Raw genomic sequence first — 12,919 nt, 5'->3', positions numbered from 1 at the left:
ATTTTGAAGATTTTGACATTTTAACCTAAAGTGCACAATCAGGCTGAAAACGCATTTAAAGCAATAAAAAGTTAATTTTGGCTCTCACACCTAAACTAAACGTTGTAGACTCAAAATTGTTGCTGTATTTAGTGTATTTTAGCATCCTGAAGATGATTCCAGCATTAATTTCATTGTGCTTATGCTCATTTTTAAGATTTTGACATTTTCACCTTAAGTGTACAATCAGGGGCTGAAAACGCGTTTAAAGCAATAAAAAGTTCATTTTGGCTCTCACACCTCAACTAAACGTTGTAGACTCAAAATTTTTGCTGTATTTAGTGTATTCTAGCATCCTGAAGATGATTCCAGCATTAATTTCATCGTGCTTATGCTCATTTTGAAGATTTTGACATTTTAACCTAAAGTGCACAATCAGGCTGAAAACGCATTTAAAGCAATAAAAAGTTCATTTTGGCTCACACACCTAAAATAAACGTTGTAGACTCAAAATTTTTGCTGTATTCAGTGTATTCTAGCATCCTGAAGATGATTCCAGCATTAATTTCATTGTGCTTATGCTCATTTTGAAGATTTTGACATTTTCACCTTAAGTGTACAATCAGGGGCTGAAAACGCATTTAAAGCAATAAAAAGTTCATTTTGGCTGTCACACCTAAACTAAACGTTGTAGACTCAAAATTTTTGCTGTATTTAGTGTATTCTAGCATCCTGAAGATGATTCCAGCATTAATTTCATTGTGCTTATGCTCATTTTTAAGATTTTGACATTTTCACCTAAAGTGCACAATCAGGCTGAAAACGCATTTAAAGCAATAAAAAGTTCATTTTGGCTCTCACACCTAAACTAAACGTTGTAGACTCAAAATTTTTGCTGTATTTAGTGTATTTTAGCATCCTGAAGATGATTCCAGCAATAATTTCATTGTGCTTATGCTCATTTTTTAGATTTTGACATTTTCACCTTAAGTGTACAATCAGGGGCTGAAAACGCGTTTAAAGCAATAAAAAGTTCATTTTGGCTCTCACACCTAAACAAAACGTTGTAGACTCAACATTTTTGCTGTATTTAGTGTATTCTAGCATCCTGAAGATGATTCCAGCATTAATTTCATTGTGCTTATGTTCATTTTGAAGATTTTGACATTTTCACCTAAAGTGCACAATCAGGCTGAAAACGCATTTAAAGCAATAAAAAGTTCATTTTGGCTCTCACACCTAAACTACACGTTGTAGACTCAAATTTTTTGCTGTATTTAGTGTATTCTAGCATCCTGAAGATGATTCCAGCATTAATTTCATCGTGCTTATGCTCATTTTGAAGATTTTGACATTTTCACCTAAAGTGCACAATCAGGCTGAAAACGCATTTAAAGCAATAAAAAGTTCATTTTGGCTCACACACCTAAAATAAACTTTGTAGACTCAAAATTTTTGCTGTATTTGGTGTATTCTAGAATCCTGAAGATGATTCCAGCATTAATTTCATTGTGCTTATGCTCATTTTGAAGATTTTGACATTTTCACCTTAAGTGTACAATCAGGGGCTGAAAACGCGTTTAAAGCAATAAAAGTTCATTTTGGCTCTCACACCTAAACTAAACGTTGTAGACTCAAAATTTTTGCTGTATTTATTGTATTCTAGCATCCTGAAGATGATTCCAGCATTAATTTCATTGTGCTTATGCTCATTTTTAAGATTTTGACATTTTTAAAGTGCACAATCAGGCTGAAAACGCATTTAAAGCAATAAAAAGTTCATTTTGGCTCTCACACCTAAACTACACGTTGTAGACTCAAATTTTTTGCTGTATTTAGTGTATTTTAGCATCCTGAAGATGATTCCAGCATTAATTTCATTGTGCTTATGTTTCATTTTTAAGATTTTGACATTTTCACCTTAAGTGTACAATCAGGGGCTGAAAACGCGTTTAAAGCAATAAAAAGTTCATTTTGGCTCTCACACCCTAAACTAAACGTTGTAGACTCAAAATTTTTGCTGTATTCAGTGTATTCTAGCATCCTGAAGATGTTCAAGCATTAATTTCATCGTGCTTATGTTCATTTTGAAGATTTTGACATTTTCACCTAAAGTGCACAATCAGGCTGAAAACGCATTTAAAGCAATAAAAAGTTCATTTTGGCTCACACACCTAAAATAAACGTTGTAGACTCAAAATTTTGCTGTATTTAGTGTATTTTAGCATCCTGAAGATGATTCCAGCATTAATTTCATTGTGCTCATGCTCATTTTTAAGATTTTTGACATTTTCACCTTAAGTGTACAATCAGGGGCTGAAAACGCGTTTAAAGCAATAAAAAGTTTCATTTTGGCTCTCACAACCTAAACTAAACGTTGTAGACTCAAAATTTTTGCTGTATTCAGTGTATTCTAGCATCCTGAAGATGATTCAAGCATTAATTTCATCGTGCTTATGTTCATTTTGAAGATTTTGACATTTCACCTTAAGTGCACAATCAGGCTGAAAACGCATTTAAAGCAATAAAAAGTTCATTTTGGCTCACAACACCTAAAATAAACGTTGTAGACTCAAAATTTTTTGCTGTATTTAGTGTATTCTAGCATCCTGAAGATGATCTCCAGCATTAATTTCATTGTGCTTATGCTCATTTGAAGATTTTGACATTTTCACCTTCAGTGTACAATCAGGGGCTGAAAACGCGGTTTAAAGCAATAAAAAGTTCATTTTGGCTCTCACACCTAAACTAAACGTTGTAGACTCAAAATTTTTGCTGTATTCAGTGTATTCTAGCATCCTGAAGATGATTCCAGCATTAATTTCATCGTGCTTATGCTCATTTTGAAGATTTTGACATTTCACCTTAAGTGTACAATCAGGGGCTGAAAACGCGTTTAAAGCAATAAAAAGTTCATTTTGGCTCTCACACCTAAACTAAACGTTGTAGACTCAAAATTTTTGCTGTATTTAGTGTATTCTAGCATCCTGAAGATGATTCCAGCATTAATTTCATCGTGCTTATGCTCATTTTGAAGATTTTGACATTTTCACCTAAAGTGCACAATCAGGCTGAAAACGCATTTAAAGCAATAAAAAGTTCATTTTGGCTCACACACCTAAAATAAACTTTGTAGACTCAAAATTTTTGCTGTATTTGGTGTATTCTAGAATCCTGAAGATGATTCCAGCATTAATTTCATTGTGCTTATGCTCATTTTGAAGATTTTGACATTTTCACCTTAAGTGTACAATCAGGGGCTGAAAACGCGTTTAAAGCAATAAAAGTTCATTTTGGCTCTCACACCTAAACTAAACGTTGTAGACTCAAAATTTTTGCTGTATTTATTGTATTCTAGCATCCTGAAGATGATTCCAGCATTAATTTCATTGTGCTTATGCTCATTTTTAAGATTTTGACATTTTCACCTAAAGTGCACAATCAGGCTGAAAACGCATTTAAAGCAATAAAAAGTTCATTTTGGCTCACACACCTAAAATAAACGTTGTAGACTCAAAATTTTTGCTGTATTCAGTGTATTCTAGCATCCTGAAGATGATTCCAGCATTAATTTCATTGTGCTTATGCTCATTTTGAAGATTTTGACATTTTCACCTTAAGTGTACAATCAGGGGCTGAAAACGCATTTAAAGCAATAAAAAGTTCATTTTGGCTGTCACACCTAAACTAAACGTTGTAGACTCAAAATTTTTGCTGTATTTAGTGTATTCTAGCATCCTGAAGATGATTCCAGCATTAATTTCATTGTGCTTATGCTCATTTTTAAGATTTTGACATTTTCACCTAAAGTGCACAATCAGGCTGAAAACGCATTTAAAGCAATAAAAAGTTCATTTTGGCTCTCACACCTAAACTAAACGTTGTAGACTCAAAATTTTTGCTGTATTTAGTGTATTTTAGCATCCTGAAGATGATTCCAGCATTAATTTCATTGTGCTTATGCTCATTTTGAAGATTTTGACATTTTCACATTAAGTGTACAATCAGGGGCTGAAAACGCGTTTAAAGCAATAAAAAGTTCATTTTGACTCTCACACCTAAACTAAACGTTGTAGACTCAAAATTTTTGCTGTATTCAGTGTATTCTAGCATCCTGAAGATGATTCCAGCATTAATTTCATCGTGCTTATGCTCATTTTGAAGATTTTGACATTTTCACCTAAAGTGCACAATGAGGCTGAAAACGCATTTAAAGGAATAAAAAGTTCATTTTGGCTCACACACCTAAAATAAACGTTGTAGACTCAAATTTTTGCTGTATTTAGTGTATTCTAGCATCCTGAAGATTTTTCCAGCATTAATTTCATTGTCCTTATGCTCATTTTGAAGATTTTGACATTTTCACCTTAAGTGTACAATCAGGGGCTGAAAACGCGTTTAAAGCAATAAAAAGTTCATTTTGGCTCTCACACCTAAACTAAACGTTGTAGACTCAAAATTTTTGCTGTATTCAGTGTATTCTAGCATCCTGAAGATGATTCCAGCATTAATTTCATCGTGCTTATGCTCATTTTGAAGATTTTGACATTTTCACCTAAAGTGCACAATCAGGCTGAAAACGCATTTAAAGCAATAAAAAGTTCATTTTGGCTCACACACCTAAAATAAACTTTGTAGACTCAAAATTTTTGCTGTATTTGGTGTATTCTAGAATCCTGAAGATGATTCCAGCATTAATTTCATTGTGCTTATGCTCATTTTGAAGATTTTGACATTTTCACCTTAAGTGTACAATCACGGGCTGAAAACGCGTTTAAAGCAATAAAAGTTCATTTTGGCTCTCACACCTAAACTAAACGTTGTAGACTCAAAATTTTTGCTGTATTTATTGTATTCTAGCATCCTGAAGATGATTCCAGCATTAATTTCATTGTGCTTATGCTCATTTTTAAGATTTTGACATTTTCACCTAAAGTGCACAATCAGGCTGAAAACGCATTTAAAGCAATAAAAAGTTCATTTTGGCTCTCACACCTAAACTACACGTTGTAGACTCAAATTTTTTGCTGTATTTAGTGTATTTTAGCATCCTGAAGATGATTCAAGCATTAATTTCATCGTGCTTATGTTCATTTTGAAGATTTTGACATTTTCACCTAAAGTGCACAATCAGGCTGAAAACGCATTTAAAGCAATAAAAAGTTCATTTTGGCTCACACACCTAAAATAAACGTTGTAGACTCAAAATTTTTGCTGTATTTAGTGTATTTTAGCATCCTGAAGATGATTCCAGCATTAATTTCATTGTGCTCATGCTCATTTTTAAGATTTTGACATTTTCACCTTAAGTGTACAATCAGGGGCTGAAAACGCGTTTAAAGCAATAAAAAGTTCATTTTGGCTCTCACACCTAAACTAAACGTTGTAGACTCAAAATTTTTGCTGTATTCAGTGTATTCTAGCATCCTGAAGATGATTCCAGCATTAATTTCATCGTGCTTATGCTCATTTTGAAGATTTTGACATTTTCACCTAAAGTGCACAATCAGGCTGAAAACGCATTTAAAGCAATAAAAAGTTCATTTTGGCTCACACACCTAAAATAAACTTTGTAGACTCAAAATTTTTGCTGTATTTGGTGTATTCTAGAATCCTGAAGATGATTCCAGCATTAATTTCATTGTGCTTATGCTCATTTTGAAGATTTTGACATTTTCACCTTAAGTGTACAATCAGGGGCTGAAAACGCGTTTAAAGCAATAAAAGTTCATTTTGGCTCTCACACCTAAACTAAACGTTGTAGACTCAAAATTTTTGCTGTATTTATTGTATTCTAGCATCCTGAAGATGATTCAAGCATTAATTTCATCGTGCTTATGTTCATTTTGAAGATTTTGACATTTTCACCTAAAGTGCACAATCAGGCTGAAAACGCATTTAAAGCAATAAAAAGTTCATTTTGGCTCTCACACCTAAACTACACGTTGTAGACTCAAATTTTTTGCTGTATTTAGTGTATTTTAGCATCCTGAAGATGATTCCAGCATTAATTTCATTGTGCTTATGCTCATTTTGAAGATTTTGACATTTTCACCTTCAGTGTACAATCAGGGGCTGAAAACGCGTTTAAAGCAATAAAAAGTTCATTTTGGCTCTCACACCTAAACTAAACGTTGTAGACTCAAAATTTTTGCTGTATTCAGTGTATTCTAGCATCCTGAAGATGATTCCAGCATTAATTTCATCGTGCTTATGCTCATTTTGAAGATTTTGACATTTTCACCTTAAGTGTACAATCAGGGGCTGAAAACGCGTTTAAAGCAATAAAAAGTTCATTTTGGCTCTCACACCTAAACTAAACGTTGTAGACTCAAAATTTTTGCTGTATTTAGTGTATTCTAGCATCCTGAAGATGATTCCAGCATTAATTTCATCGTGCTTATGCTCATTTTGAAGATTTTGACATTTTAACCTAAAGTACACAATCAGGCTGAAAACGCATTTAAAGCAATAAAAAGTTCATTTTGGCTCACACACCTAAAATAAACGTTGTAGACTCAAAATTTTTGCTGTATTCAGTGTATTCTAGCATCCTGAAGATGATTCCAGCATTAATTTCATTGTGCTTATGCTCATTTTTAAGATTTTGACATTTTCACCTTAAGTGTACAATCAGGGGCTGAAAACGCGTTTAAAGCAATAAAAAGTTCATTTTGGCTCTCACACCTAAACTAAACGTTGTAGACTCAAAATTTTTGCTGTATTTAGTGTATTCTAGCATCCTGAAGATGATTCCAGCGTTAATTTCATCGTGCTTATGCTCATTTTGAAGATTTTGACATTTTAACCTAAAGTGCACAATCAGGCTGAAAACGCATTTAAAGCAATAAAAAGTTAATTTTGGCTCTCACACCTAAACTAAACGTTGTAGACTCAAAATTGTTGCTGTATTTAGTGTATTTTAGCATCCTGAAGATGATTCCAGCATTAATTTCATTGTGCTTATGCTCATTTTTAAGATTTTGACATTTTCACCTTAAGTGTACAATCAGGGGCTGAAAACGCGTTTAAAGCAATAAAAAGTTCATTTTGGCTCTCACACCTCAACTAAACGTTGTAGACTCAAAATTTTTGCTGTATTTAGTGTATTCTAGCATCCTGAAGATGATTCCAGCATTAATTTCATCGTGCTTATGCTCATTTTGAAGATTTTGACATTTTAACCTAAAGTGCACAATCAGGCTGAAAACGCATTTAAAGCAATAAAAAGTTTATTTTGGCTCACACACCTAAAATAAACGTTGTAGACTCAAAATTTTTGCTGTATTCAGTGTATTCTAGCATCCTGAAGATGATTCCAGCATTAATTTCATTGTGCTTATGCTCATTTTGAAGATTTTGACATTTTCACCTTAAGTGTACAATCAGGGGCTGAAAACGCATTTAAAGCAATAAAAAGTTCATTTTGGCTGTCACACCTAAACTAAACGTTGTAGACTCAAAATTTTTGCTGTATTTAGTGTATTCTAGCATCCTGAAGATGATTCCAGCATTAATTTCATTGTGCTTATGCTCATTTTTAAGATTTTGACATTTTCACCTAAAGTGCACAATCAGGCTGAAAACGCATTTAAAGCAATAAAAAGTTCATTTTGGCTCTCACACCTAAACTAAACGTTGTAGACTCAAAATTTTTGCTGTATTTAGTGTATTTTAGCATCCTGAAGATGATTCCAGCAATAATTTCATTGTGCTTATGCTCATTTTTAAGATTTTGACATTTTCACCTTAAGTGTACAATCAGGGGCTGAAAACGCGTTTAAAGCAATAAAAAGTTCATTTTGACTCTCACACCTAAACTAAACGTTGTAGACTCAAAATTTTTGCTGTATTCAGTGTATTCTAGCATCCTGAAGATGATTCCAGCATTAATTTCATCGTGCTTATGCTCATTTTGAAGATTTTGACATTTTCACCTAAAGTGCACAATCAGGCTGAAAACGCATTTAAAGGAATAAAAAGTTCATTTTGGCTCACACACCTAAAATAAACGTTGTAGACTCAAATTTTTGCTGTATTTAGTGTATTCTAGCATCCTGAAGATGATTCCAGCATTAATTTCATTGTCCTTATGCTCATTTTGAAGATTTTGACATTTTCACCTTAAGTGTACAATCAGGGGCTGAAAACGCGTTTAAAGCAATAAAAAGTTCATTTTGGCTCTCACACCTAAACTAAACGTTGTAGACTCAAAATTTTTGCTGTATTCAGTGTATTGTAGCATCCTGAAGATGATTCCAGCATTAATTTCATCGTGCTTATGCTCATTTTGAAGATTTTGACATTTTCACCTAAAGTGCACAATCAGGCTGAAAACGCATTTAAAGCAATAAAAAGTTCATTTTGGCTCACACACCTAAAATAAACTTTGTAGACTCAAAATTTTTGCTGTATTTGGTGTATTCTAGAATCCTGAAGATGATTCCAGCATTAATTTCATTGTGCTTATGCTCATTTTGAAGATTTTGACATTTTCACCTTAAGTGTACAATCACGGGCTGAAAACGCGTTTAAAGCAATAAAAGTTCATTTTGGCTCTCACACCTAAACTAAACGTTGTAGACTCAAAATTTTTGCTGTATTTATTGTATTCTAGCATCCTGAAGATGATTCCAGCATTAATTTCATTGTGCTTATGCTCATTTTTAAGATTTTGACATTTTCACCTAAAGTGCACAATCAGGCTGAAAACGCATTTAAAGCAATAAAAAGTTCATTTTGGCTCTCACACCTAAACTACACGTTGTAGACTCAAATTTTTTGCTGTATTTAGTGTATTTTAGCATCCTGAAGATGATTCCAGCATTAATTTCATTGTGCTTATGTTCATTTTTAAGATTTTGACATTTTCACCTTAATTGTACAATCAGGGGCTGAAAACGCGTTTAAAGCAATAAAAAGTTCATTTTGGCTCTCACACCTAAACTAAATGTTGTAGACTCAAAATTTTTGCTGTATTCAGTGTATTCTAGCATCCTGAAGATGATTCAAGCATTAATTTCATCGTGCTTATGTTCATTTTGAAGATTTTGACATTTTCACCTAAAGTGCACAATCAGGCTGAAAACGCATTTAAAGCAATAAAAAGTTCATTTTGGCTCACACACCTAAAATAAACGTTGTAGACTCAAAATTTTTGCTGTATTTAGTGTATTTTAGCATCCTGAAGATGATTCCAGCATTAATTTCATTGTGCTCATGCTCATTTTTAAGATTTTGACATTTTCACCTTAAGTGTACAATCAGGGGCTGAAAACGCGTTTAAAGCAATAAAAAGTTCATTTTGGCTCTCACACCTAAACTAAACGTTGTAGACTCAAAATTTTTGCTGTATTCAGTGTATTCTAGCATCCTGAAGATGATTCAAGCATTAATTTCATCGTGCTTATGTTCATTTTGAAGATTTTGACATTTTCACCTTAAGTGCACAATCAGGCTGAAAACGCATTTAAAGCAATAAAAAGTTCATTTTGGCTCACACACCTAAAATAAACGTTGTAGACTCAAAATTTTTGCTGTATTTAGTGTATTCTAGCATCCTGAAGATGATTCCAGCATTAATTTCATCGTGCTTATGCTCATTTTGAAGATTTTGACATTTTCACCTAAAGTGCACAATCAGGCTGAAAACGGATTTAAAGCAATAAAAAGTTCATTTTGGCTCACACACCTAAAATAAACTTTGTAGACTCAAAATTTTTGCTGTATTTGGTGTATTCTAGAATCCTGAAGATGATTCCAGCATTAATTTCATTGTGCTTATGCTCATTTTGAAGATTTTGACATTTTCACCTTAAGTGTACAATCAGGGGCTGAAAACGCGTTTAAAGCAATAAAAGTTCATTTTGGCTCTCACACCTAAACTAAACGTTGTAGACTCAAAATTTTTGCTGTATTTATTGTATTCTAGCATCCTGAAGATGATTCCAGCATTAATTTCATTGTGCTTATGCTCATTTTTAAGATTTTGACATTTTCACCTAAAGTGCACAATCAGGCTGAAAACGCATTTAAAGCAATAAAAAGTTCATTTTGGCTCTCACACCTAAACTACACGTTGTAGACTCAAATTTTTTGCTGTATTTAGTGTATTTTAGCATCCTGAAGATGATTCCAGCATTAATTTCATTGTGCTTATGTTCATTTTTAAGATTTTGACATTTTCACCTTAAGTGTACAATCAGGGGCTGAAAACGCGTTTAAAGCAATAAAAAGTTCATTTTGGCTCTCACACCTAAACTAAACGTTGTAGACTCAAAATTTTTGCTGTATTCAGTGTATTCTAGCATCCTGAAGATGATTCAAGCATTAATTTCATCGTGCTTATGTTCATTTTGAAGATTTTGACATTTTCACCTAAAGTGCACAATCAGGCTGAAAACGCATTTAAAGCAATAAAAAGTTCATTTTGGCTCACACACCTAAAATAAACGTTGTAGACTCAAAATTTTTGCTGTATTTAGTGTATTTTAGCATCCTGAAGATGATTCCAGCATTAATTTCATTGTGCTCATGCTCATTTTTAAGATTTTGACATTTTCACCTTAAGTGTACAATCAGGGGCTGAAAACGCGTTTAAAGCAATAAAAAGTTCATTTTGGCTCTCACACCTAAACTAAACGTTGTAGACTCAAAATTTTTGCTGTATTCAGTGTATTCTAGCATCCTGAAGATGATTCAAGCATTAATTTCATCGTGCTTATGTTCATTTTGAAGATTTTGACATTTTCACCTTAAGTGCACAATCAGGCTGAAAACGCATTTAAAGCAATAAAAAGTTCATTTTGGCTCACACACCTAAAATAAACGTTGTAGACTCAAAATTTTTGCTGTATTTAGTGTATTCTAGCATCCTGAAGATGATTCCAGCATTAATTTCATTGTGCTTATGCTCATTTTGAAGATTTTGACATTTTCACCTTAAGTGTACAATCAGGGGCTGAAAACGCGTTTAAAGCAATAAAAAGTTCATTTTGGCTCTCACACCTAAACTAAACGTTGTAGACTCAAAATTTTTGCTGTATTCAGTGTATTCTAGCATCCTGAAGATGATTCCAGCATTAATTTCATCGTGCTTATGCACATTTTGAAGATTTTGACATTTTAACCTAAAGTGCACAATCAGGCTGAAAACGCATTTAAAGCAATAAAAAGTTAATTTTGGCTCTCACACCTAAACTAAACGTTGTAGACTCAAAATTGTTGCTGTATTTAGTGTATTTTAGCATCCTGAAGATGATTCCAGCATTAATTTCATTGTGCTTATGCTCATTTTTAAGATTTTGACATTTTCACCTTAAGTGTACAATCAGGGGCTGAAAACGCGTTTAAAGCAATAAAAAGTTCATTTTGGCTCTCACACCTAAACTAAACGTTGTAGACTCAAAATTTTTGCTGTATTCAGTGTATTCTAGCATCCTGAAGATGATTCCAGCATTAATTTCATTGTGCTTATGCTCATTTTTAAGATTTTGACATTTTCACCTAAAGTGCACAATCAGGCTGAAAACGCATTTAAAGCAATAAAAAGTTCATTTTGGCTCTCACACCTAAACTAAACGTTGTAGACTCAAAATTTTTGCTGTATTTAGTGTATTCTAGCATCCTGAAGATGATTCCAGCATTAATTTCATTGTGCTTATGCTCATTTTGAAGATTTTGACATTTTCACCTTAAGTGTACAATCAGGGGCTGAAAACGCGTTTAAAGCAATAAAAAGTTCATTTTGGCTCTCACACCTAAACTAAACGTTGTAGACTCAAAATTTTTGCTGTATTCAGTGTATTCTAGCATCCTGAAGATGATTCCAGCATTAATTTCATTGTGCTTATGCTCATTTTTAAGATTTTGACATTTTCACCTAAAGTGCACAATCAGGCTGAAAACGCATTTAAAGCAATAAAAAGTTCATTTTGGCTCTCACACCTAAACTAAACGTTGTAGACTCAAAATTTTTGCTGTATTTAGTGTATTCTAGCATCCTGAAGATGATTCCAGCATTAATTTCATTGTGCTTATGCTCATTTTGAAGATTTTGACATTTTCACCTTAAGTGTACAATCAGGGGCTGAAAACGCGTTTAAAGCAATAAAAAGTTCATTTTGGCTCTCACACCTAAACTAAACGTTGTAGACTCAAATTTTTTGCTGTATTTAGTGTATTCTAGCATCCTGAAGATGATTCCAGCATTAATTTCATTGTGCTTATGCTCATTTTTAAGATTTTGACATTTTCACCTTAAGTGCACAATCAGGCTGAAAACGCATTTAAAGCAATAAAAAGTTCATTTTGGCTCTCACACCTAAACTAAACGTTGTAGACTCAAAATTTTTGCTGTATTTAGTGTATTTTAGCATCCTGAAGATGATTCCAGCATTAATTTCATTGTGCTTATGCTCATTTTTAAGATTTTGACATTTTCACCTTAAGTGTACAATCAGGGGCTGAAAACGCATTTAAAGCAATAAAAAGTTCATTTTGGCTCTCACACCTAAACTAAACGTTGTAGACTCAAAATTTTTGCTGTATTCAGTGTATTCTAGCATCCTGAAGATGATTCCAGCATTAATTTCACACCTAAACTAAACGTTGTAGACTCAAAATTTTTGCTGTATTTAGTGTATTCTAGCATCCTGAAGATGATTCCAGCATTAATTTCATCGTGCTTATGCTCATTTTGAAGATTTTGACATTTTAACCTAAAGTGCACAATCAGGCTGAAAACGCATTTAAAGCAATAAAAAGTTAATTTTGGCTCTCACACCTAAACTAAACGTTGTAGACTCAAAATTGTTGCTGTATTTAGTGTATTCTAGCATCCTGAAGATGATTCTAGCATTAATTTCATTGTGCTTATGCTCATTTTTAAGATTTTGACATTTTCACCTTAAGTGTACAATCAGGGGCTGAAAACGCGTTT

The sequence above is a fragment of the Vanacampus margaritifer genome, chromosome 16 (assembly GCF_051991255.1).
Source record: "Vanacampus margaritifer isolate UIUO_Vmar chromosome 16, RoL_Vmar_1.0, whole genome shotgun sequence".
NCBI lineage: Eukaryota > Metazoa > Chordata > Actinopteri > Syngnathiformes > Syngnathidae > Vanacampus > Vanacampus margaritifer.
The sequence above is the reverse complement of the archived record's forward strand: the minus strand, read 5'-3'. Positions refer to the sequence as shown.